The following is a 22,986-nucleotide window of genomic DNA, read 5'->3' as shown; positions in this document are numbered from 1 at the left end:
ATCAGAGAGCAGTAATATAGTGTCTGATTTCATGTCTGGTTTGCTAAGGAATGCATTGGCAATTTGGAGTGAGATAATAAAGTTAAATGTATTTCAAAGTAATTTTACATGTAAGTGCACAATTTGTATTTTAAAAAGATGTGTTGCATACAACACTGAAAATAATTTTCATTCTAAACATATATCCTTCACAAGACTTTCATTACATGTACATGTACATCTAGGTCCTTATAACAATTATTTCTATATATGTCACATATACATATTTAATATAATCCTATTTACATATATGCAAAATACAAAGGTTGGGAGAAAAAAACAGTGTAAATAATTTAATGAACAAGTCAAATGGTTTTCTTTTTTTTTCAAATGGTTTTCTAATGTCATAATTCTATACCAAACTTTGAAATGAACTTTATTATAATTTTAAGCTAATTTTGAAATATTTTGAAATATCATTTGACAGGGCCAAGAGAGATATTACAGGAGCTAAAGCACTTGCATTGCATGCTGGAACAAAAGTTCAACTGTTAATCCTGTGAATTTAAAAAATTTTTTGTGCTAAATTAGGAAATCTTGTGTCAACTCTAATGAAAAAAAAAAGAAAATCACACAGCCCACATTTATGTAAACCCTGTCTTTACATAAAGAAGCATTGAGGTAATATGTTGAGATAATCCCGTTTTATTTTTAGTGTATTTCATTCTGTTTGTTTGTTTCTTTTTGCTTGGCGCCCAAATCTGATGTTGCTCAGAGCTTACTCCTGTACCTGTGCTCATAGATCAGTTGTGGGAGAGTTCAGAAGACCTTGTGTTAAGGGGAATTCACCACAAGTTGGCAAGATGCAAGTCAAATCCCTTGTGCACTGTGTGCTATTTCTTTAGCTCTGCAGGTTTATTTTAAGCTCATTAAGTAATAAACTAATACTAGTGTTGTTAATTAGCTACAGATGAATACCCTATGCTTTCACCAATGCACTTTATTTATATTGTGAATTGTGATTTCAAGTCCATTGAGACCAGCTTTAGGTAAAATAATGATGAATGAATATAGTGTTGTTTATTAGGAGTTCAAAAAATGGCCTGAGTATTTTCCAGATTTTGGCTATTGTAAACAGTTCAGCAAAAACCCGAGTGTCCAAGAACACATGACTAGTTAAAGAAACTCTGGTACATCTACACAATGGAATACTATGCAGCTGTTAGAAAAGATGAAGTCATGAAATTTGCATACCAGTAGATCAACATGGAAATTACCATGTTAAGTGAATTGAGTCAGAAAGAGAGGGACAGACAGAAAGATTGCATTCATCTGTGGAATATAAAGTAACAGAATGGGAGACTAACACCCAATAATAGTAGAGATAAGGACCAGGAGGTTTACTCCATGGCTTAGAAGCCGGCCTCAAATGCTGGGGGAAAGGCAGCTCAGATAGAGCAGGGAACACTAAATAAAGGGTGTTTGGAGGACCAGCTCTGGTTGGGAGATTTGTGCCTAATGTAGACTATAGATCGAACACAACGGCCATTCAATGCCTCTATTGCAAACTACAATACCCAAAAGGAAAGAGAGACCAAAAGGGAATGCCCTGCTTCAGAGGCAAGGTGGGGAAGGGGGGAAATGGGGTGGTGGTGGTGGGAGGGTTACTGGGATCATTGGTAGTGGAAAATGAGCACTGGTGGAGGGATAGGTACTCGATCATTGTATGATTAAACGCAAGCACAAAAGTTTGTAAGTATGTAACTGTACCTCATGGTGATTCACTAGTAACAATAATAATAATAATAATATATTGAATAGTTTTTGATCATCATCATCATTACGTTGATCGTAGAATTTCTCGAGCAGTCTCAGTAACGTCTCCATTTGTCCTAGCCCTGAGATTTTAGAAGCCTATCTCTACTCGTGGAGGTTCTTTCAGGGTCAGGGGAATGAGACCCAGCTTGTCACTGGTTTTGGCATATAAATACACCATGGGGACCTTGCCAGGCTCTCCTATGTGGGCACAAAACTCCCGGTAGTTTGCCAGGTTCTCTCAGAGAAGTAGGCTATAATATATGGCGTGACGCAAAGTGTCCGCACGCTTCTGGGAGCTTCCTTTTAAGTCTCTGGATGCTGGCCATGGATGGGATTACACTGCGCCCAGGGCAGTCCCTGGGTGTGACCGCCTAGCTACTGGGGAATGGGGAATCAGGGCGGAGGAGGCCCAGTCCCATTCCGTCTCAGCCCCGGGTCCCACACACCTGTGTTCCTCTGTTGGTACCTTCATGCATGAGGCTCCTCCGAACGTGTGGAGAGGGGCCTTGAGCATGACTGTGGCTAGGCTCCGGAGGTCTGCTCAGGGCAGGGGGAGAAACTGGAGCCCATCCCCTCTAAGAGGACCTGGGGAAGACAGCCAGGTGCTCAAGCAAGAGACTCTCTGCGTTTTTGATCAAAATTTTATTTTTGAGAATATAGAAATTCTAATTTTCACTAAGCTACTAATTTTGTTTTACTGGGTATAGCATATTATAATTTTGACTTTTTGTTATTTTATTTAACTGTATTATGGTTAAAATTTTTTTTTCCTCTTCTATCTTATTTGAGTATAAGCACTGTCATCCCGTTGTTCATGGATTTGCTGGCGCGGGCACCATTAATGTCTCCATTGTGAGACATGTTGTTACTGTTTTTGGGGGCCTATCTAATATGCCACAGGAAGTTTGCTGGATCTGCCATGCAGGTGGGATACTCTTGGTAGCTTGTCAGGCTCTCTGAGAGGGATGCAGGAATCGAAACCAGGTGGGCTGTGTGCAAGGCAAATGCGCTTAACATGGACTGGAATGATAGCACAGCAGGTAGGGCATTTGCCTTACACGTGGCCCACCAGGGTTCAATTCCTCCATCCCTCTCAGAGAATCCGGAAGCTACACAGAGTATTCCGCCTGTAGGGCAAAGCCTGGCAAGCTACCCGTGGTGTGGTGTATTCTATATGCAAAAAACAGTAAGAAGAAGTCTCACAATGGAGGCGTTACTGGTGCCCGCTCAAGCAAATTGATGAACAACAGATGGCAGTGCTATCCAGTGCTACAGAGATAAGCATTCTACTTGCATGAGAAACTCTGTTAGTTGGTGATACTTCTTGGAACAATTATGGAGTAGTTGTATCAAATTCTGTTGCTCATCAATTTGCTCGAGCGGGCACCAGTAACATCTCCATTGTGAGAGTTGTTGTTACTGTTTTTGGCATATCGGATACTCCACGGGTAGCTCGCCAGGCTCTGCCTTTCGGGTGAGATACTCTCTGTAGCTTGCCGGGCTCTCCGAGAGGGGTGGATGAATCAAACCCAGGTCGGCCGTGTGCAAGGCAAACATCCTACCCGCTATGCTATGGCACCAGCCTAGTTGTATCAAATAGTCAAAATAATTTAAATGTTAATGTCAATCTTGAAGAATAAAAATTAGTTTCTAGAACTTTGATATAAGAATTAACCCATTCCCTGGGATAGCTTTTAAAGTCTTTTACATGAGTAGGAATAGGTAGGAAAAAATTTTTAAGGACAGTTGTTCTCTCTGTAATTAAGATAGCATCCTAGTTTTCATACTCAACAATTAAAATAGTAAAATAAAAGTGTAAAATTATTTTTCAAAATAGTCATTATTTTAGTGATGGATCTCACTCTGCAGTCTAGGACTTACTGCATTTAATGACACACAGTGATGGTGATGGATAAGGTAAGAAATCAATAAGCAATCATTAAATAGACCTGAGCTAACTTTCACATCAATGACTATAATATTCTATCCTGATTAATTGTAGCACTATAGCACTGTAATCTCATTGTTCATGGATTTGCTCGAGGGGGCACCAGTACTGTCTCCATTGTGAGACTTGTTGTTACTGTTTTGGGCATATTGAATACGCCACAGGTAACTTGCCAGGCTCTGCTGTGTGGGCGGGATATTCTTGGTAGCTTGCCAGGCTCTCTGAGAGGAACGGAGGAATTGAACCTGGGTTGGCTGCATGCAAGGCAAATGCCCTACCTGCTATGACCCTGATTAATTAAATTAATGATTTCAGGAAAGATTTAAATATCTTTAACATGTTGACAAAAAAGTCATTGTTTACCGAATGTTTTTCATGATCTCTCCAATAGTACTCATCAGCTTTCCACAAAAGGTTTTTTTTTTTTTTTTGGTTTCTGGGTCACATCCAGTGAATCACAGGGATTACTCCTGAATCATGCACTCAGGAATCACTCCTGGCGGTGCTCAGGGGACCATATGGGATGCTGGGTATCAAACCCTGGTCAGCCACGTGCAAGGCAAATGCCCTACCGGCTGTGCTATTGCTCCAGCCCCCCAAAAAGTTTTATAGTTGCAAATCACTCAAAAATTACTTGAACTATAAGATGATCTAACAGTTATCTTAACACTTCTGATTTTAGCACTTTCAATCATGTATAATGAGAAACTGGAAGTTGCTTCCTATATAGAAATATTTTATTTTCAATGAATCCATTTATCACAGATTTTCTGACTGATAACTTTAATCTCCTGGCCTCACTACTGTTTATAAGAAAACACCCAAATACATTTTTTCCCAAACACATTTTTAAAAGTTATGAAAGACATTAGATATAGAATAAAATATCTGAAGAATAGCAAAAACAGAGTCTAAGAAACATAAGATTAGCAGAGTTTACTTAAACTCAAAGTTTAAAACACCAAGTTAATCTCCTCTCCATCTGTCTCTAGCTCTTGTCTAGTTCCTCAGTTTACAAATTTTCAAATCAAAACAGGAAATTAAGGATGTCCTTGTCAAAGCAAAAATGAGCCCATGGGTCCCTAAAGCTTTGGTTGTCTACTTGGTAAGATTTGGGTGATTGTGTGCTTACTGTCTTGTATAAGTAGAAATTCACCAGCACTAACATATGAATTAAGTTGCAGAAAACTTGCACTAGCCAAATTTGAGAGGTAGTCAGTTCGACCGAGTTAAGAGTTTTGGCTTTCATGCTAAAATCAGACAGATTTGTTTTAATTCAAATAGGATATGCCTGCTCTGAAAAGGGCATTCTTACTGCAGAGCCAAGAGTAGACATGAAGGGAAATAGATAGTACATTGAGACCAATAAATCAGCTATTGCAAAACCTCAGGAAAATGTTAGGAATGACATAAGTCCAAATGGTAAAACAAAAATAGAGTAATATGGGAATATTTAAAAAGAACTGGTATCAAAGTTGTCAAGGACAGATCATCTATTAGATATCTGGTAGGGGAGCATGCAGGGGGAGAGGAATGTGTCTTAGATTTCTGAATAAATTTTACAAGGCACTATGCTCATGTGGTGACAATAAAAGAATTATGCACTATATCTTATACTTTATGTATATTTCCTATCATAATCCAGATCCTCAGAAATTGATTGGATTACGACTCAAATTCACTGCAACTTTTTTAGATGAACAAGTACTTTAATCATTGCATTCATATTAGCCTTTGCACTCTTCTTAGAAAGAAGTGTCATAGTCTTCCAAAGATATTCATATTCTAATGCCTGAAACTTATTAGTGTTGTTTTAACTAAAGAATAAATACTTCATATATTTGATTAAACAACCTCAAATGGAAGTCTTTTCTGAATTAGACCCTAAATGTAACACACAGATCGTTATAACCAGGAGTAGAGAACTTTTTAACTGATAATAGAAAAGGCAATGTGAAAATAGAGGATAAAATTTGAGAGATGCAGCCACATGCCAATAGTCACATTTCAAGCCCAGATAAGATAAGTGAAGGTTTTGGAGCTTTGAGGAATGTAGCTTTGCTGACCACTCACTTTGGTGCAGTGAGACTTATTTGTGAGAAAATGAATTTTTCATGTGTTAAATCACCTCTTATAATTATTAGAGATCATAGAAAACTAACACAGCAAGGCTTACAGAAATAAATTGCTTTTATACTTAGAATATATTCTAATAAATAACTTTTGTTAAAACATCTAAAAATATTTCATTCAAGCTAGAAGTATAAGTGTACTTCTCATGCATTACACAATAAAAAATGAATAATAAGTGCATGTTTTTCAAAGGGTATTATGTCCCAGAAAAATTTCAGGTAAAATACATTGTAGAATTTGGAGGACTGGCTACAATACTTGTATCAAATTGAAATTCAGATAGATAAAATGAGTGAATATTTTTAGTATGTTTCTAATGAATGGTAATTCCATTATATTTGTATAATTTTACTTAAACTCAGTTTTGTCAACTATTTCATAATTAACTATATTCTTCTGTAAGACTTACCAATATAAACTGGTCTAAAAAACTAAAAAACTTTAGTGATTTGAACCACTAATGTTAGAACTATAATTCTAGGGTCAGAAAAAAATAATAGCAGCATTAAGGTGTTGGCCTGTTCTCAATACCAGTTTGGTTCCTGTCACTGCCTCTGGTACCCCAACCATCATTCGGAGTGACCTTTGAACCAAATACCAGGAGTTAGCCAGAGCACTTTTCTGTGTGATTCAACAGCTTCCTTTTTCTAAAATCATTTTTTCCTAATATAATTGTGGGAGGGCATATTTCTTTCTTAATGTTACAGTAATGATTGTGAGACAGGAGATCAACTAACCAGCAAGACATTAGCTGACATCCTGCAGCTGATGTCAGGTTGTCAATTTTACATCTGTCAATAGCAGCAGCAACCAAGAGGTCCCCAGATAGAGGTTTATAAGGAATGAAAAGGGGTAGAATCCTGGTTCTTGGTTGGGATGGGGGAAGGGAGTGATCTTCCATTCTTGGTATAAAGGAGACAAAGGAGATAATCTTGGGAAAGAGTGCTTCCACATTTCTGTTTGACCCAGCTCAATCTCCCAGTGAAATAAATGACTGGCTAGATCAAGACATAGGAAGTGTGCTACAAGCACCTACAGGACACAGATGTTCGAATCCCATCAGCCACAAGACACAATCATCAAACTAAGGCTGAAACCCACTTGCTTCACATGGTTCAAAATGGATCCTCACAATTTGGGGAGTAATGCATTCAGGCTGGAGTGGAGACTTGCTCTTTGCAGGAAAGAAAGTCAGTCCAAATCTCAGCACAAGAATTTCACATTCATTGCCTTTCCTCTCTCTCTTTCTCTGTCTCTCTCTGTCTCTCTGTCTCTCTGTCTCTCTGTCTCTCTCTCTCTCTCTTTCTCTCTCTCTCACACACACATAATAATAATAATAATAAAATGAAATTCATGAGGAATGAATAGTGAAGCAAAATAGTTTTTATTAAGTAAAATTTACTTAGAGGAATATGAGCGAAACAAAAGAGGAATAGCTGTTCAAGAAAGAAAGCTGGCTTGTCCAGAGTGGAAAAAAGCGAAGAATGGCTTTTTGAAGAAGGTTTATACAATTACTCTAAACTCTTTAGACCTAGAGTTCTCTGCATACTCTGAAGTCTATCTGAGTATAGTCACTGAGGAAGCCTTGAACTCTTGATTGTCCTTTCATATTCTTATCAGGATCTTTAAGATTTCCTGGAGTTCCTGCTGAATTTTTCCTCAGTGACTGTGATTTCAAAGAGCCATGATTTGCATCTTAATGGGATGGGTTTTTCACACCTCTGGGCTTCTTTTGGCCTTGATATTTTTTAAAAGTTTTATTATTTCCCAAAACTTCATTACCAGGGCCTCCCTAACTATCTGCCTATAATAATTCTGTGGAAAAACTTCCCAACCTTTACATACAATCAAAGGTATTCGGAATGTTCATGAAACTCTCAATTGAGTAAGCTTGGTTCACCCATGTTTCCTGCCTGCCTTTTGCACTGATAGTAAGCCTCTTTCAATAAAGTCAATAAAGCCTCTTTCAATAAAGTTTTTTTTTCTGCTCAGTTCCCTCTTCATATTTTCTATTCTAAAGGTGAAAGAATGAACTTCCAGTTTTCCTGTAATAATTGTGTCTCTATCCTCTTTTACTCCAAATGTTACAGGCAGATTGAAGGGGAGCAATGAGTCTCATAATGAGTGAAAAAAAAGGGGAAAAGAGAAAAAGAAAAATAAATTTACTTGCCCTAAAATATCTCCAAGGTAAAAAGACTACATCCCTTTTAGATGTGCAATGGGCTCTTTTGAAATGGAAAAAATAAGCTTCCACCTAGAATCAAAAATCAAAGTGTCCGGGCTGGAGCAATAGCACATCGGGTAGGGCATTTGCCTTGCAGGAGGCTGACCCGGGTTGGATTCCTAGCATCCCATATGGTCCCCTGAGCACTGCCAGGAGTAATCCCTGAGTGCAGAGCCAGGAATAACCTCTGTGCATCACCGGGTGTGATCCAAAAAGAAAAAAAAAATCAAAGTGTCACAGACCCCGCAAGCAAAGGAAAAACTATATGAATGACCATCAAGAGTCCACAGAATTTTTTCTACAAGACACAGATTAACTTTTCTAGATGCAAAGAAGTATACACCGAGAATTCTAAAGGCCTGTGGAGCTCAATCTCACCAATGTGAGCTCTCGGCCCTTTCCCCTTCTGGAGAAACCAGCATTCTTTCTTGAACACATTCATGTTTTCCTCTTATCACCACTCTGTCTTTTCCTGAAATTCTTTCTGTGAAGAAAGAGGATGTTCCTGGAAAACATGGGCAGAAGTTAGGAGCGATCGTCCTTTTCTTACGAAGAGCAATTCCTCATTCCAGCCTGATTCCTGGCTCTCCCAGAGTTGAGGTGGTACAGATCAGTTCCCATGCCATAGAGATAAAGCCAGTTTGACAGCTGCCTCAAGGCAAGTGGGACAATAGCACCCATGGCTAGGCTGTGTGCTGTTCATAACATACTGATTCTACTAGGCCTGACTGAGCCCTGACAGGCAATGCACAGGCGCAACGAAGTAGGTTGAACGGAGAATGGCAAAGCCTTTTATCTTGAGGCCACCTCCCTCACTCCCTGTGTTATATAAGTCACCTGCAACACTGTGAGATTGCCAAGAGTCGCAAGACCTATAACAGATTATTAGTCACCCAGGGAATCTTGCTTCTTCTGGTGGCTGTCACAGCTTCTACCTCCAGGCCCAAAATGCCAGAAGTGGTTCAAACTAAAGGCATGCACAAACTCAAACAACTAATGAAGGTTAACCATCCTCAACATACACACACATAGTTCTAATATACCACAAAATCACTACCCATAATTCTGAGATAGAGCAATATTATCAAGTACCCACACATTTAAAGCTATGGCTACTTGGCAAAATGATTTGTCAACACCATATGTTTTTAAAACTTCCTTTCTAGAGGCTGGAGTGATAATACAATGGGTAGGGCATTTGCCTTGCTCTCAGCAATCCTGGTTTCGATTTCCAGCATCCCATATGGTCCCCCAATCACCACCTAGAGTAATTCCTGAATGCAAAGTCACACCCAGCAATGTACAGAGTAACCCGTGCACATCGCTGGGTGTGACCCCAAAAGCAAAATACAAAAACAAAAAAACTTTCCTTCAAGAAGGAAGTTTGAGATAACTAATTGAGATATGTGTATACATAATATTCATATCAGCATTTAAAGAATCTTCTATTTTTTTCATCATTTTAAATTGATATTAGCATTTTTATTAGCTTAACCAGTAGCTCAACTTCAATTTTAAAGTCATTTCTGATTAACGATGTAGTCTGCAAGAAGCATTATATCTAAAAATATAACTTTTTATAAAAGACATAATGCCCTCTTAGAGACTACATCAACAATCAGGAATGAATTTGAATTAAAATTCACAAGCTTTGTGCATGCCCTTTGCCTCCCCAATGTGATAGGTACCACAATCCTCAGCAGTGAGCAAAGGACTATAGCACTGTATAATGTTGTCCCGTTGTTCATAGATTTGCTCTAGCAGGCACCAGTAACATCTTCATTGTGAGACGTGTTGTGAACAAAGGACAAAACATGAAAATTCCATCTCTTCCTGAAAGTTCCCATGCTAAAAAATGTATGTATATATGTGTATTTATACATATATTTTTGCTTCCATATAAATTTTATATCTATATGTTATTTATTGCATAATATTTTTCTATTTTCCCTACCATAGCATTGTCAGAAACTTAAAATCAGTATTGTGAGCCAACTTAAATTTGAATCTTTACTAGGTAGCATAGTCCTTGATGTATTTTAAGACATTTAACATAAATTTATACATGAATAAAATTACTTAGTAATGTGAAATAAAAATGAATCAAATTGATTCAATAAATATTTATTGTCTGCTCTTTGGATTGTAACTGCTGCTGCTAAACATTATTTTAATCAACACCTTCTGCAATATTTTTATTTTTTTGTAGTTTTACTATGTATTTATTTATTTATTTTTTTAATTTAATAGTTTATTTTTAATTGGTGAGTCAACGTGAGGGTACAGTTACAGATTTATACATCTTTGTGCTCATGTTTCTCCCTTACAAAGTTTGATAACCCATCCCTTCACCAGTGCCCATTCTCCACCACCAGTAAACCCAACATCCCTCCCCCCCTCCCCAGTCCTGTCTCCCCCCACCCCAAACTGCCACTATGGCAGGGTATTCCCTTTTGTTCTCTCTTTCTGATTAGGTGTTGTGGTTTGCAATAAAGGTGTTGAGTGGCCATTGTGTTCAGTCTCTAGTCTATATTGGGCCCGCATCATCTTTCCCCCACATGACCTCCAATCACATTTTACTTGGTGTTCCCTTCTCTGAGTTGCCCAAAATGAGAGACCAGCCTCCAAGCCATGGAGACAACCTCCTGGTACTTATTTATATTATTCTTGGGTGTTAGTCTTATAGTCTATTATTCTATAGTCCACAGATGAGTGCAATCTTCCTATGTCTGTCTCTCTCTTTCTGACTCATTTCACTTAGCATAATACTTTCCATGCTGATCCACTTATATGCAAACGTCATGACCTCATTTTTTCTAACAGCTGCATGGTATTCCATTGTATAGATATACCAGAGTTTCTTTAACCAGTCATCTGTTCTAGGGCACTCGGGTTTTTTCCAGATTCTGGCTATTGTAAACAGTGCTGCGATGAACATATAAGTGCAGATGTCATTTCGACTATACTTTTTGGCTTTTCTGGGATATATTCCCAGCAGTGGTATTGCTGGGTCAAATGGGAGCTCAACCTCTAGTTTTTTGAGAATCGTCCATATTGTCACCTTCTGCAATATTTTAATAAAAAAGAAAATATTACAAACCTATTGCATTGTTTAGTATTTAATTACGATTATTTTTTAAATGTTATGGATATAAAATAAAGTTGCTATGAGAAAGTCAATAAAAGAATACATAGCCCTTGTTTCATTATTTCCTCAAATAGACAGTATTTCACAGAAATTTGCAGTATACATAAGAAATAACTAACCAATGGTAGAGAAGGAATCATTTGCTAAAATTCTAGGCCTAGAAGTATCCTTTTATAGTCCTGAAACTTGAAACTGTATCTAATTTGAGCATCATTTTTATAATAGTAATTTATATATAATTGATTACTCTTTGTACAGTGTTTCCCTTTGTAAGATATACAGTTTGAGTTTTTCCGTATTTAATGAATAGTTTTGGTATTTTTTTCAAAGCCAGTTTGTGTTCTATGGCTGAATTTGTTAAATGTAAAATGTCAAACTATTTATAATTCTATATTCACACATTTTTGCTTCCTTTCAAATTATGAGGGAGATTATTACAAGAAGTGATCTATAAAGGAGCTTTGTTTCTGAGATCCATGAGTTTTGCAAACACTGGTGAATATTTAAGACAAACATAGTTTTACATTACCTGGTAATTGAGCTCACGCAATATCTCATTTAGTATCTAAGATTTTCTCAAAACCTTAAGAGTAAATGTGCTCTATGGCACCAACAAATAGCCCATCAATGAAATTTCCGTAGGCAACGTGGGAAAGGAGGCTGACTAAACTTGAACTTCAAACATGTTTACTTTGGCAAAATGTACTATAAGTTATATTATCAGAAAGGGAAATTGTGTCTAGTAGAGTGGGCCATCTCTTGTCTTATTTTGAAAACAGATATATGATCTTTAACTTTTCCTAGGTCCCATTGAAAAGCAAAGAAATACCCAGGTTAATTAAATTTCAGAAATGTAACATAGCAAAGACTTGGTTCATCCTCTCAGAGTGTACCAAAGAATCAGCACTAACTTAAAACTTAAATCCTTACATAAGACAAGAGCTTTAAATTGTGAAGAACTTATTTTGTTGTTTATTTTACCAGTTGTTTGTTTTTCTAAACTAAAATTATTTTTTTCCTTTGAGGAATAAATGTGCTCATGAAATTTAGGATTATACTCAAATGATGAATATTCCATGTTGTGATTTTCAGTTCATGTGGCATCCATATGTAACTTTCTTCAGATAGTTTATATGACTCTACGTGGCACTAGTTGAAATTGTACTTGTTTGTGAATATTTTTGCATGAAATAATTTATTAAGTTTCATTATTTTTTAGCCACAGAACTATCTCTAATTTAATTTATACTTTGTAGATACATCAGGGAGAATAATTCAGTCAGTATGTCTTTTAAAATGGGCAGGTAAAATGGAGGATAATATTTTCTAAACATTTCTTAGGTCTCAGCTTTTTCTCTAGAAAAAAAAGACAAATTAACAAAATAAAAGCATTCAAATTTATTTTACATATGTTTTATCTGACATAGACCTGTCATCACCAAGAAATGATAACTGAAAGAAGCTCCTAAGTGTTTATATTTTAAGTTGAATAAAGAGAAGAAAATATAGGAAGTGACTAAATATGTGGCAGACAACAGAAAAATAAAATTCATTATACTGTCAAATACAGTCAATCAAGACTGTCATCCCATTGCTTATCGGTTTGCTTGAGCAGGCACCAGTAACATCTCCATTTTGAGACTTGTTGTTACTGTTTTTGGCATATAGAATACACCACGGGTAGCTTGCCAGGCTTTCCCATTCGGGCTCAATACTCTCAGTAGCTTGCTGGGCTCTCCAAGAGGGGTGGAGGAATCAAATCCAGGTCGGCCGCAGGCAAGGCAAATGCCCTACTGCTGTGCTATCATTCCAGCCCAAAATTCATTATAACTATGTTTAATTGTTCAGAATTCTCTCAGCCTAGATTCTTTATCTCTGTTGATATTTTCCTTTCATCTTTTGCCAGCAAAACATCTTCCACATGGGAGTTTTACCTAATACTATGAGGAAGGAAATGGAGGTGAGAAAGGTAGGACATGCTCCCTGCACTTTACTGTATTCAGGTTACTGTAGCACAGAATAATTTTTATAATAAAGGGGCATATTTTGAGATGGGCCAGTATATTCTGGTACCTTTCAATGGAATAATAAAAGGTATCAAGGGACTGTGGATGAACGGTCAGGATTTGAGTTCCACATCTTTTTCCTTAATATTTAATAGGATTTAATATTACCTCCAAGTTTTTACTCTCAGCCTTCATCAATGTGTCAAAATAAGAGTCCCTAATAAAAGTATTTAAATAAAAAATCAGGTAAAATTTTGTGTGAAAGAATTTAAACAAAAATTCAGCATAAATTTTAAATTAAAGATTTACAAAATAATAGTGAAAAGAATTATGGGGACTGTCAACATAAAATGAAAGTTATTATTATGAGTCATATACCAGTATGGCAATTTTGTAACAAAACATACAGATGTTTGGAATTTTTTGTCAAATATCTAATAGACACATAAGACAGTATAGATTTCCTTAGTCTCTTGTAAAATTTTGCTCATATATCAAAATTAATACAAAGAAAAATATTATAAAGATTTATAAAACTACACATTCTATGTGATGTCAAATACCAATAATCTAATTATTAAAAGATTAATTATCTGTAGTATATTTAAATAATTGCATAATAATTAAATCACACAATAACATATTCTGTATTAAGTTCTGACTAAAATGTACCAATTTAGAATAATCTGTTAGTGTTTTATTTCTTTTTATAATAAAAAATATTATTTTTATTTAATAATAGAAAAGTAGCCCTCATTTCCATGGTATTTAGTGCATTTCAATTTTCTTCAAAAGATTTAGCAGAATGTTCCATGCAAATTATCTACCATAATGCACACAGAACATACCATAAATTTAACAGGTCTGAGATTGATAACTATTTAATGCCAAAGTTTTTATTTTGAAATAAGATTTATAATTGATCATTTTATTTGTTTTTCAAATTTTTTATTAGCAAATCACCATGAGGTACATTAACAAATTTATGAACTTTTGTGTTTGCATTTCAGTCATACAGTGATCGTTTACCCATCCCTCCACCAGTGTCCATATCCCCCACTAATGTTCTCAGTATCCCTCCCACCACCCCCACCTCATCCCCCACCACCCCACTCTGATGCTGCTACAGGGAATTCCCTTTTGTTATCTCTCCTTTTGGGTGTTGTAGTTGGCAATAGAGGTATGAAGTGGCCATCATATTCAGCCTATAGTCTACTTTTGGCAAGCATCTTTCGACCCCAATGGTTCCTCTCAACATCATCTACTCGGTGTTTCCTTCTCCATCTCAACTGCCTTTTTCTCCAGCATTTAAGATCAGTTTCCAAGCAGTGGGGCAGACCTCCTGCTCCTTATCTCTACTACTCTTAGGTGTTAGTCTCCCATTCTGTTACTTTATATTCCACAGATAAGTGCAATCTTTCTATGTCTGTCTCTCTCTTTCTGACTCATTTCACTTAACATGACACTTTCCATATTGATCCACTTATATGCAAAGTTCATGACCTCATCTTTTCTAACAGCTGCATAGTATTCTATTGTATAGATGTACCAAAGTTTCTTTAACCAGTCATCTGTTCTCGGACACTCAGGTTTTTTCCAGATTCTGGCTATTGAAAAAAGTGCCGCAATGAACATATAAGTGCAGATGTCATTTCGACTATACCTTTTTGCCCCTCCAGGATACATTCCCAGGAGTGGTATAGCTGGGTCAGATGGGAGCTAAATTTCTAATTTTTTGAAAATTGTCCATATTGTTTTCCAAAAGGGCTGAACCAGTCGGCATTTCCATCAGCAGTGAAGCAGAGTCCATTTCTCCCCACACCTGCACCAACACCAGTTGCTTTTGTTCTTTCAGATGTGGGCCAGTGTCTGTGGTGTAAAATGATATCTCATTGTTGTTTTAAATCTGCATCTCCCTGATGATTAGTGATGTAGAGCATTTTCTTATGTGCCTTTTAGCCATTCGGATTTCTTCTTTGAGAAAATTTCTCTTCATTTCCACCCCCCATTTTCTGACGGGGTTGGATGTTTTCTTCTCATAGAGTGAACCAGTGCCTTTTATAACCTTAATATCAACCCCTTATCAGATAAGTATCTGTAAAAAAACTAGAGCACTTTGAGGGGCTTTAGTTTTTAGTGAGATAGGGCTCTCCGGGCAGCTCTGTCTCACCACCCATGTTTGGTGCTCTGCAACCGCTGTGTATGGACTGGATCAGGACGGCCGTTGGCCAAGGACAGCGAAGGAAGAATGAGGACCAAGCTGGTTGCTGATTAGTTACCGTTTATTCAATCTTACATCTTTCTCATTTCCCGCACTCCTATCTCTGTCCTCTCTCTGGATCTACTGAATCATCTCTGGATCCTCTCCTTGACTAGTCTCTCCCTCTACTTGTCTGTCACCTTGCCCTCTGGGCTACACACAGTCTGGTAGCAAAATCAACATAAGAAAGCCCTTCCTGAGGGCCACCAGGTTCAAAGGGAACACAGCCTAGGGGCATTCCAAAGCCCTTCCTGACACTTAAGGTGTTTTTCCCTTAGTCTAAACACTCATTAACATCTTAATACTAGTTATTTTTATATGGACATGGCAAGAGATATATTGAGGCTTGTAAAGCAACTCTCCTGGCAACATCTTGCCACAGACTTAGACTACAGCACTCAGGCCAGATTAATCATTCCTAACCCTAGCAGGGTCCAAATCTAGGTATCACTGTATGGATCATGACAGCATTTGTCCATGACCAAGCTCTTAACTTATAGTTAAGTATTAGGCACTTTGGCCAGGTTCATCTCGATACCAGGGTAGCACACAACTCACCGCTTGCCCTGGGTCTGTCTCTTCCCTTGTCAGGACCCTGCTTTTGGGGGTGCTAGGAAGTAAGGGCAGCTGAGTCTTAGGTCAAGAGAACAGATGCCCAGGAGGAAAATATCATGTAGAGTCAAATGACTCCCAGGTTATAAAAGCATAGCATTTGCTAAGTCTTCCTGTGTTCATACAAAAAGGACATGGCTCTGAATAAACTATGCAAAGGACTCAAGGAGAAGAGATAAACAATATTTACAAGGCAACAGAACACTAAGAAAGAAGATACAAATAAACAAATATGAATGGGATCACTGTAATGGGAGTAACCCAATAAACCTAAACTACCTGAGGCTATGTTATCCTACAGGTATTGGGTTAATATCCTTTCTCATTCTGTAGACTGTCTTTGTACTTTGGTCACTGTATCTTTTTAGGTGCAGAACCTTCTCAGTTTAAGATAGTCCCATGTGTTCATCTTTGTTTTCACTTGCTTGGCCAGTGGCGTGTCATCTTTGAAAATACCTTTAGCTTCAATGTAGTGCAGGGTTTTACCAACCTTGTCTTCCATGTAACTTATGGATTCTGGTCTGTGTTGAGATCTTTAATCCACTTTGACCTGACTTTTGTACATGATAATAGGTAGAGATCTGAGCCTATTTTTTTGCATGTAGCTGTCTAATTTTGCCAGCACCATTTGTTGAAAAGGCTTTCCTTCTTCCACTTCACATTTCTTGCTTCTTTATCAAAGTTTAGATGCTCATATGTTTGAGGGTGTGTGTGTGTGTGTGTGTGTCAGGATATTCCACCTTGTTCCACTGGTCTGAGGCTCTGCCTTTGTTCCACTACCATGCTGTTTTAATTATTACAGCTTTGTAGTGGAGATTGAGGTTTCAGAGGATGACTCCTCCCATCGTCTTTTTCCCAAGAATTACTTTATCTATTCCTGGGGGCTTATTGTCCCATATAAATTGCAGGAGTATTTGGCCCATTTCTTTGAAGAATGTCATGGGTATCCTTATAGGGACCGCGTTGAATATGTACAATGCTTTGGGGAGTATTGCCATTTTGATAATGTTAATTCTCCCAATCCATATGCAGGTGATATCTTTCCATTTCCTCGTGTCTTCTTTTATTTCTTGAAATTGCGTTTTGTAGTTTTCTTTGTAAAAGTCCTTTACCTCCTTAGTTAAGATGATTCCGAGGTACTTGATTTTCTGAGGAATGATTGCGAATGGGATTTTTTTTTTCATTTTACTTTCTTCTCTCTCATTATTTGCTTATAGGAAAATCATGGACTTTTGGTTATTGATTTTATAGCCTGCAACAAGTCTATTGTTTATAGGAGTTTCTTGGTAGATGTTTTAGGGTTCTCAAAGTATAGTATCATACCATATGCAAATAGTGAGAGCTTGTTTCTTCCTTTTCTACCCACATGTCCTTAATATCTTTTTCTTGCCTAGCCGCTTATGTAAGTACCTCTAGTACTATATTCAACAGAATTGGAGAGAGTGGGCATCCTTGTCTCATCCCTGATCTTGGAGGGAAGGCTCTTATTTTTTTCCCCATTTGAATGATGCTTGCCATAAGCTTGTAGTAGATGACTTTCACTATATTGAGGAAAGTCGCTCCTATACCCATTTTGGTAAGACTTTTTATCATAAACGGGTACTGGATCTTGTCAAATGCTTTCTCTGCATCTATTGATAATATCATATGGTTTTTATGTTTTCTTATGTTGATATAATGGATCATGTTGATTTATTTCCAAATGTTAAACCATCCTTGTATCCCCAGGATGAATCTTACTTGGTCGTGGTATATTGATGAGTTGTTGAATTCTATTTGCTAATCTTTTGTTGAGAATTTTTGCATTCATGTTTATCAGGGATATTGGCCTGTAGTTTTCCTTGTTAGTGTTGTCTTTGTTTGCTCTTGGTATTATGGAGATATGAGCCTCATAGAAACTGTTTGGGAGAGTTTCTGTTTCTTCAATTTCCTGGAAAAGCTTGAGAAGAACTGGCAATAGGTCCTCTTTAAGTGTTTGAAAGAATTCGCTAATGAATCTATCTGGACCTGGGCTTTTGTTTTGGGGGAGACTTTTGATTACAGTTTCAATTTCCTTGATATTAATAAGACTATTTAGGTACTCCAGGTCTTCTTGATTCAGACTTGGGCGATTAAAGGAATCCAGAAATTTATTCATTTCTTGTAGGTTCTCTTGTTTCGTGACATACAGACTTTCAAAGCAGACTCTGATGATCTTTTGAATTTCTTTGGTTTCTGTTGTGATGTTCCCCTTTTCATTTCTGATTAGGTTTATGAGGGTTCTCTCTCTCTCTCTTTCTTTGTGAGTCTTGCTAGTGGTTTATCAATCCTGTTTATTTTCTCGAAGAAACAGCTCTTACTTTTATTGATCTTTCGGTTTGTCTTTTGGGTTTAAATGTCATTGATTTCCGTTCTAAGTTTTATTATTTCTTTCCTTCTGCCTGCTTTGGGCTCCTTTACTAAAATCTTTAGCTGTGAAGCCAAGTTATTTATGTGGGCTCTTTCTTCCTTCCTGAGAAATGCTTGGAGGGCTATAAATTTTCCCTTAACTTGGCTTTAGCTGCATCCCACAGGTTCTGGGAGCTCATGTCTTCATTCTCATTTGTTTCTAGGTACTTTTGATTTCTTCCTTGATTTCCTTCCTAACCCACTCATTGTTCAACATTGAGTTGTTTAATTTCCAGGTGTTTGATTTGGTTTTCTCCTCTGTATTTGATTAACTTATATCTTCAGTCTATCATGGTCTGAAAAGGTAGCTGATACAATGGCTATCTTCCTGATTCTGTTGAGGTATCTTATGTGGCCCAGCACATGGTCTATTCTGGAAAATGCTCCATGTACACTGGAAAATAATGTGCTTTCTATTTTTAAAAATTATTTTTTGGTATATGGTCCTGTATAGATCTATTAGCCTTCTCTCTTCTATTTTGTCCTTCAGAGCCAGTAATTCCTTGCTGAGTTTTAATTTTCTTGATATGTCCAGAGATGATAGGGTTGTGTTGAGGTCTTCAACTACTACTGTGCTGCTCTCAATGTCCTTTTTAAGGTCTGTTAGCAGTTGTTGTAGGTATTTAGGAGATATAGTGGGTGCATACATGTTTAGAAGAGTGATTCCATCCTGCTGTAATATCCCTTGATTAATAAAATATGGCCTTCCCTGTCCCTTCTAATCTTTTTCAACCTGAAATCTATGTTGTCTGATACTAGTAAGGCCACCCCAGCTTTTTGAGTGAGTTCTTTGCTTGAAGGATTGCATTCCATCCTTTAACTTTGAGTCTGTGCTTGTTCTGGCTCATCAGATGTGTTTCTTGCAGGCTGCAGAAAGTTTGGTTCAGTCTCAGAGACTGAATCTATTTTGCAACTCTGTTTCTCTTAACTGGTAAATTTAGACCATTGACATTGAGAGAGATTATTGTTATGGGGTTTTGTGCCATCTTTCTGTAAGGGTTTGTTGTGCTTGTCGGGGTTTTTCTTGTCTTTCAATTGCCCCTTTAGTCCTTCTTTTAGGTTTGGTTTTTAGTCTATGAAGTTCCTGAGTTGTTGTTTATCCACAGAATAGTGTATAGTTCCTTCGAGTTTGAATTTGAGTTTAGCCGGATAAACAATTCTTGGTGAAGCATTGATTTCATTGAGTTTTTTTCACTATATCTCACCATTGCCTTTGGACTTGCAGGGTTTCCTCTGAAAGGTCTGCTGTGAATTTAAGGGGTGCTCCTTTGTATGTGATTTTCTTCTTTGACCTTGCTGCTTGCAGTATTGTGTCTCTATCCATGATGTCCATCATTTTAAGTATGATATGTCTTGAAGTTTTTTTTTTGTTAGGGTCTCTTTTAGCTGACACCCTTCTGGCTCCTTGAATATGGATGCCTGCATTTTCCAGCTCTGGGAACTTTTCAGCAATGATTTTTTTTGACTGTGGCTTTTTTATTGGGGTTGCTTCCCTGTCCTTCTGATACTTTGATGATTCTAATTTTCTTGCTCTTGAAATCATCTTCTAGGACTCTGATTTGTCCTAAAGCTATTTTGAGATCTCTGCCCATTGTTTGTTGTTGTCTGTAGGTTTCCTGCAGCTTTAAGCTCATTGATTCTGTCTTCCCCTGCAGCCATTCTATTGTTGAGGGCACCCACTGAGTTTTTTATTTCATCTACTGAATCCTTTATTTGTGACATTTCTTTTTTGTAGCCTTTTTATTTCTGCCATCGTTTCTTCCTGTATTTTCTCGGCTGTCTGTTCTATTATTTCTTTCATATTCTCCTTTAATGTAAGGGATACCTGTTCTATTATTTCTTTGAGATCATTGAACATCTTCAGCATTTCATCTCTGAATTCTTTATTGGAGAGCTCAAGTTTGTGGGAAACACATATTGAGGGTTCTAGCCTCTTTTCATTGTCCTCTCCTTGTGCTATTTCTTCATGTTGTTGTGGTGGTATGGAGGAGTGACCTTCAAGTTCATTATCCCTATTCCCTTTTGTTGAGAGCAAGGTTTCTGTATGGGCTTGGTCAATGGTGGTTGCCTTTTTATTTTCCCCTACTAGAACATGTTCTTCCTCTCAGATGTTCCTCTGTTCCTTATGTGAGGCCTCCAGTGATGCTTTCAGAGAATGTGCGCTTTTATATTGGGCTTGTACAGCTGCTTGTATTCATTGGTATTTTGGTGAAATTGGAAGACAAGCAGCCTATTGGACTACTGTGTTTGGAATAGCTAGGATGTTACTCACAAACTTAGGTAATGAAGACTGGGATGTAACAACAGATTGATGGGTATGAGATAAATAACTCCAGGCAGCTCCAAAAGAGGCCATGCCCACTTCAGCGGAGGTGGCACTCCCTGTAACATAGGCCATGCCCCATACAGCATTATAGCTAGATCTGAGATCTTGGCAGGGACTGGGAAGGGCTGTTGGGGTAGGTCACACACCTGGGCCGGAAGAGAAAATGGCTGCGGAGCTGGGGAATGGCGTGCCGCCAGCCAGGGTGTAATGCCAAAGTTTTTTGAAAGAAATAAATAATCTCAAATAAAATGAAAAGGGGAAAAAGACCATTACGGAGCAATGTAAGTAAGCAAAATAGTTAAAACTTTTAAACTATGACAACTAGTTTTATACTTTGTTACCCTACTGGATAAGCCAATAAGTGATTGGGTACTTTGATTATCAGGTACCAGGAATGTTACTCAGTGGCAGAACACTTGATTTGAATGTATACTGAGTTTGATCCCCAGAAAAAACCTTCTTTAATTTTATGATCTTCTTTTGATACAGCTATAATGGTATTCAAATATAACTATTTTAAATATTAGCATGCATTGGTTATATTCACTTTTTGTTTTTAAATGTAATTTACTGTGTTCTATATCTAGTTTGTTCCAAAAGAATCCTTATTTTCCCAATTCAAAAAGTAATATATTAGAAACCTCATTTCTCCAAAAGTTATAACTTTTATTCTATAAAGCTATAAAAATATGTACTATTTTTCTGTGGATATAACTTCTTATGATAATACATGATAACTTTTCATTTTTAAAACTCAAAAACAGAATATCAATCTGCAAATATTAATATTTTAATCATAAAACATGTTTACTTGCTTTTTTCTGTAAATACATTTGGAATTTAGATTTACCTATTTAAGTACTGTGTTTTGTGGGATTTTCATTTGGGAAAGATTGTGGTTGTTTTCAGAGAACTGAGATCATAGTTATATTTACCTGTTAGGGGAGATACCATGATGATAGTTTTCTCAGAGAGAGGCTTACCCATTGCACATGTATCTTCTGATTCCTGCAATTTCCCCAAATGTGGGAAACTCAACTGCAGAATTTGTGGTAGTGGGGGGATGCATTCATGCTCTCCCCTGAATAAAAAAAATAAAAAAATGAAGATCATAGTTAACTTTTGATTCAGTTAAATGTAACAGTGACTTTGTAATCAAACAATAATAGGAAAAATTTTTTAACAGACATACAATTATATCTGTGTCTTACTTACAGGAATTGAGAGGTGGCTGGTTAAACTGGTTACTGAAGTGGCATTAGAGGTTGTTTAAATAGTAATTATATTTTATAGTGCACCTGTTAAAATCCACAAAATCAAATTTTTCAATATGACCTTTTCCATTTATCTGAGGAATTTTGCCAAATATTTAATTTGTAGACATCTCACTTGGGACCATTTCCAAATACACACCTTTGAATGAATTATCTCATCTTTAACTTTCACATACAAAATTGAATGTCTCTAGGTGACCTATTTTATCACTAGAGTTAACTGTGCTTCATAAAACTGATGATCTCTGATGTGTAATTTTTGTTTAAACATGATAAAATAATTTCTAATTAACTAGAAAAGGGCATCTTAAATATTTTCCTTTTAACATCTATTAAAGTTACCTTATATAAGTTCTCAATTCAGTTTCTAAAATCTATATGTAATATTGGAATAAAACTTTGATATAGCATCAGTGCACTTTTCCCACCATGAAATATCAAATGAAATATAAGAGAAAACTTAAATGCATATTTGGTAATTTTTTTAGATATAGTTATGTTAATTATATTTGCAACCTCAAAGAAGTAAATATATACTAATGTTTGTATTGACTCAAATTGTTAGCCAAATAGTTGACTACTACTTGAAAACTCTTTAATTATAACCTGTATTGATACCAAAATGGGCTATTCCTAACTTCAGCAAGAAAATTGGACACAGTATAAAAATATATATTTGAATAGCCATTTCTTTTATATTGGTGTGAAACCTCTAAGTCTTCCCACTTATCTCATTAAGCAAACAATCTTCTCTGAAATATTTGTATTTATTCATCTTGCTAATCTCTGAATATTTACTACAGTGCCAAAATAATTAAATAGTATAACAAT

At 36.8% G+C, this 22,986-nt stretch overlaps 1 non-coding gene across 1 annotated transcript; it reads left to right on the top strand.

Moving 5' to 3' along the window:
• Positions 1-21,808: 21,808 nt before the first annotated feature.
• On the top strand, positions 21,809-21,965 carry LOC129401023 (U1 spliceosomal RNA). The gene has a single exon (XR_008628050.1). It is a non-coding gene; the product is annotated as a U1 spliceosomal RNA (small nuclear RNA).
• The last annotated feature ends 1,021 nt before the right edge of the window (positions 21,966-22,986 follow it).

The sequence above is a fragment of the Sorex araneus genome, chromosome 1, assembly GCF_027595985.1.
Source record: "Sorex araneus isolate mSorAra2 chromosome 1, mSorAra2.pri, whole genome shotgun sequence".
Lineage (NCBI taxonomy): Eukaryota > Metazoa > Chordata > Mammalia > Eulipotyphla > Soricidae > Sorex > Sorex araneus.
The sequence above is the reverse complement of the archived record's forward strand: the minus strand, read 5'-3'. Positions and strand labels throughout refer to the sequence as shown.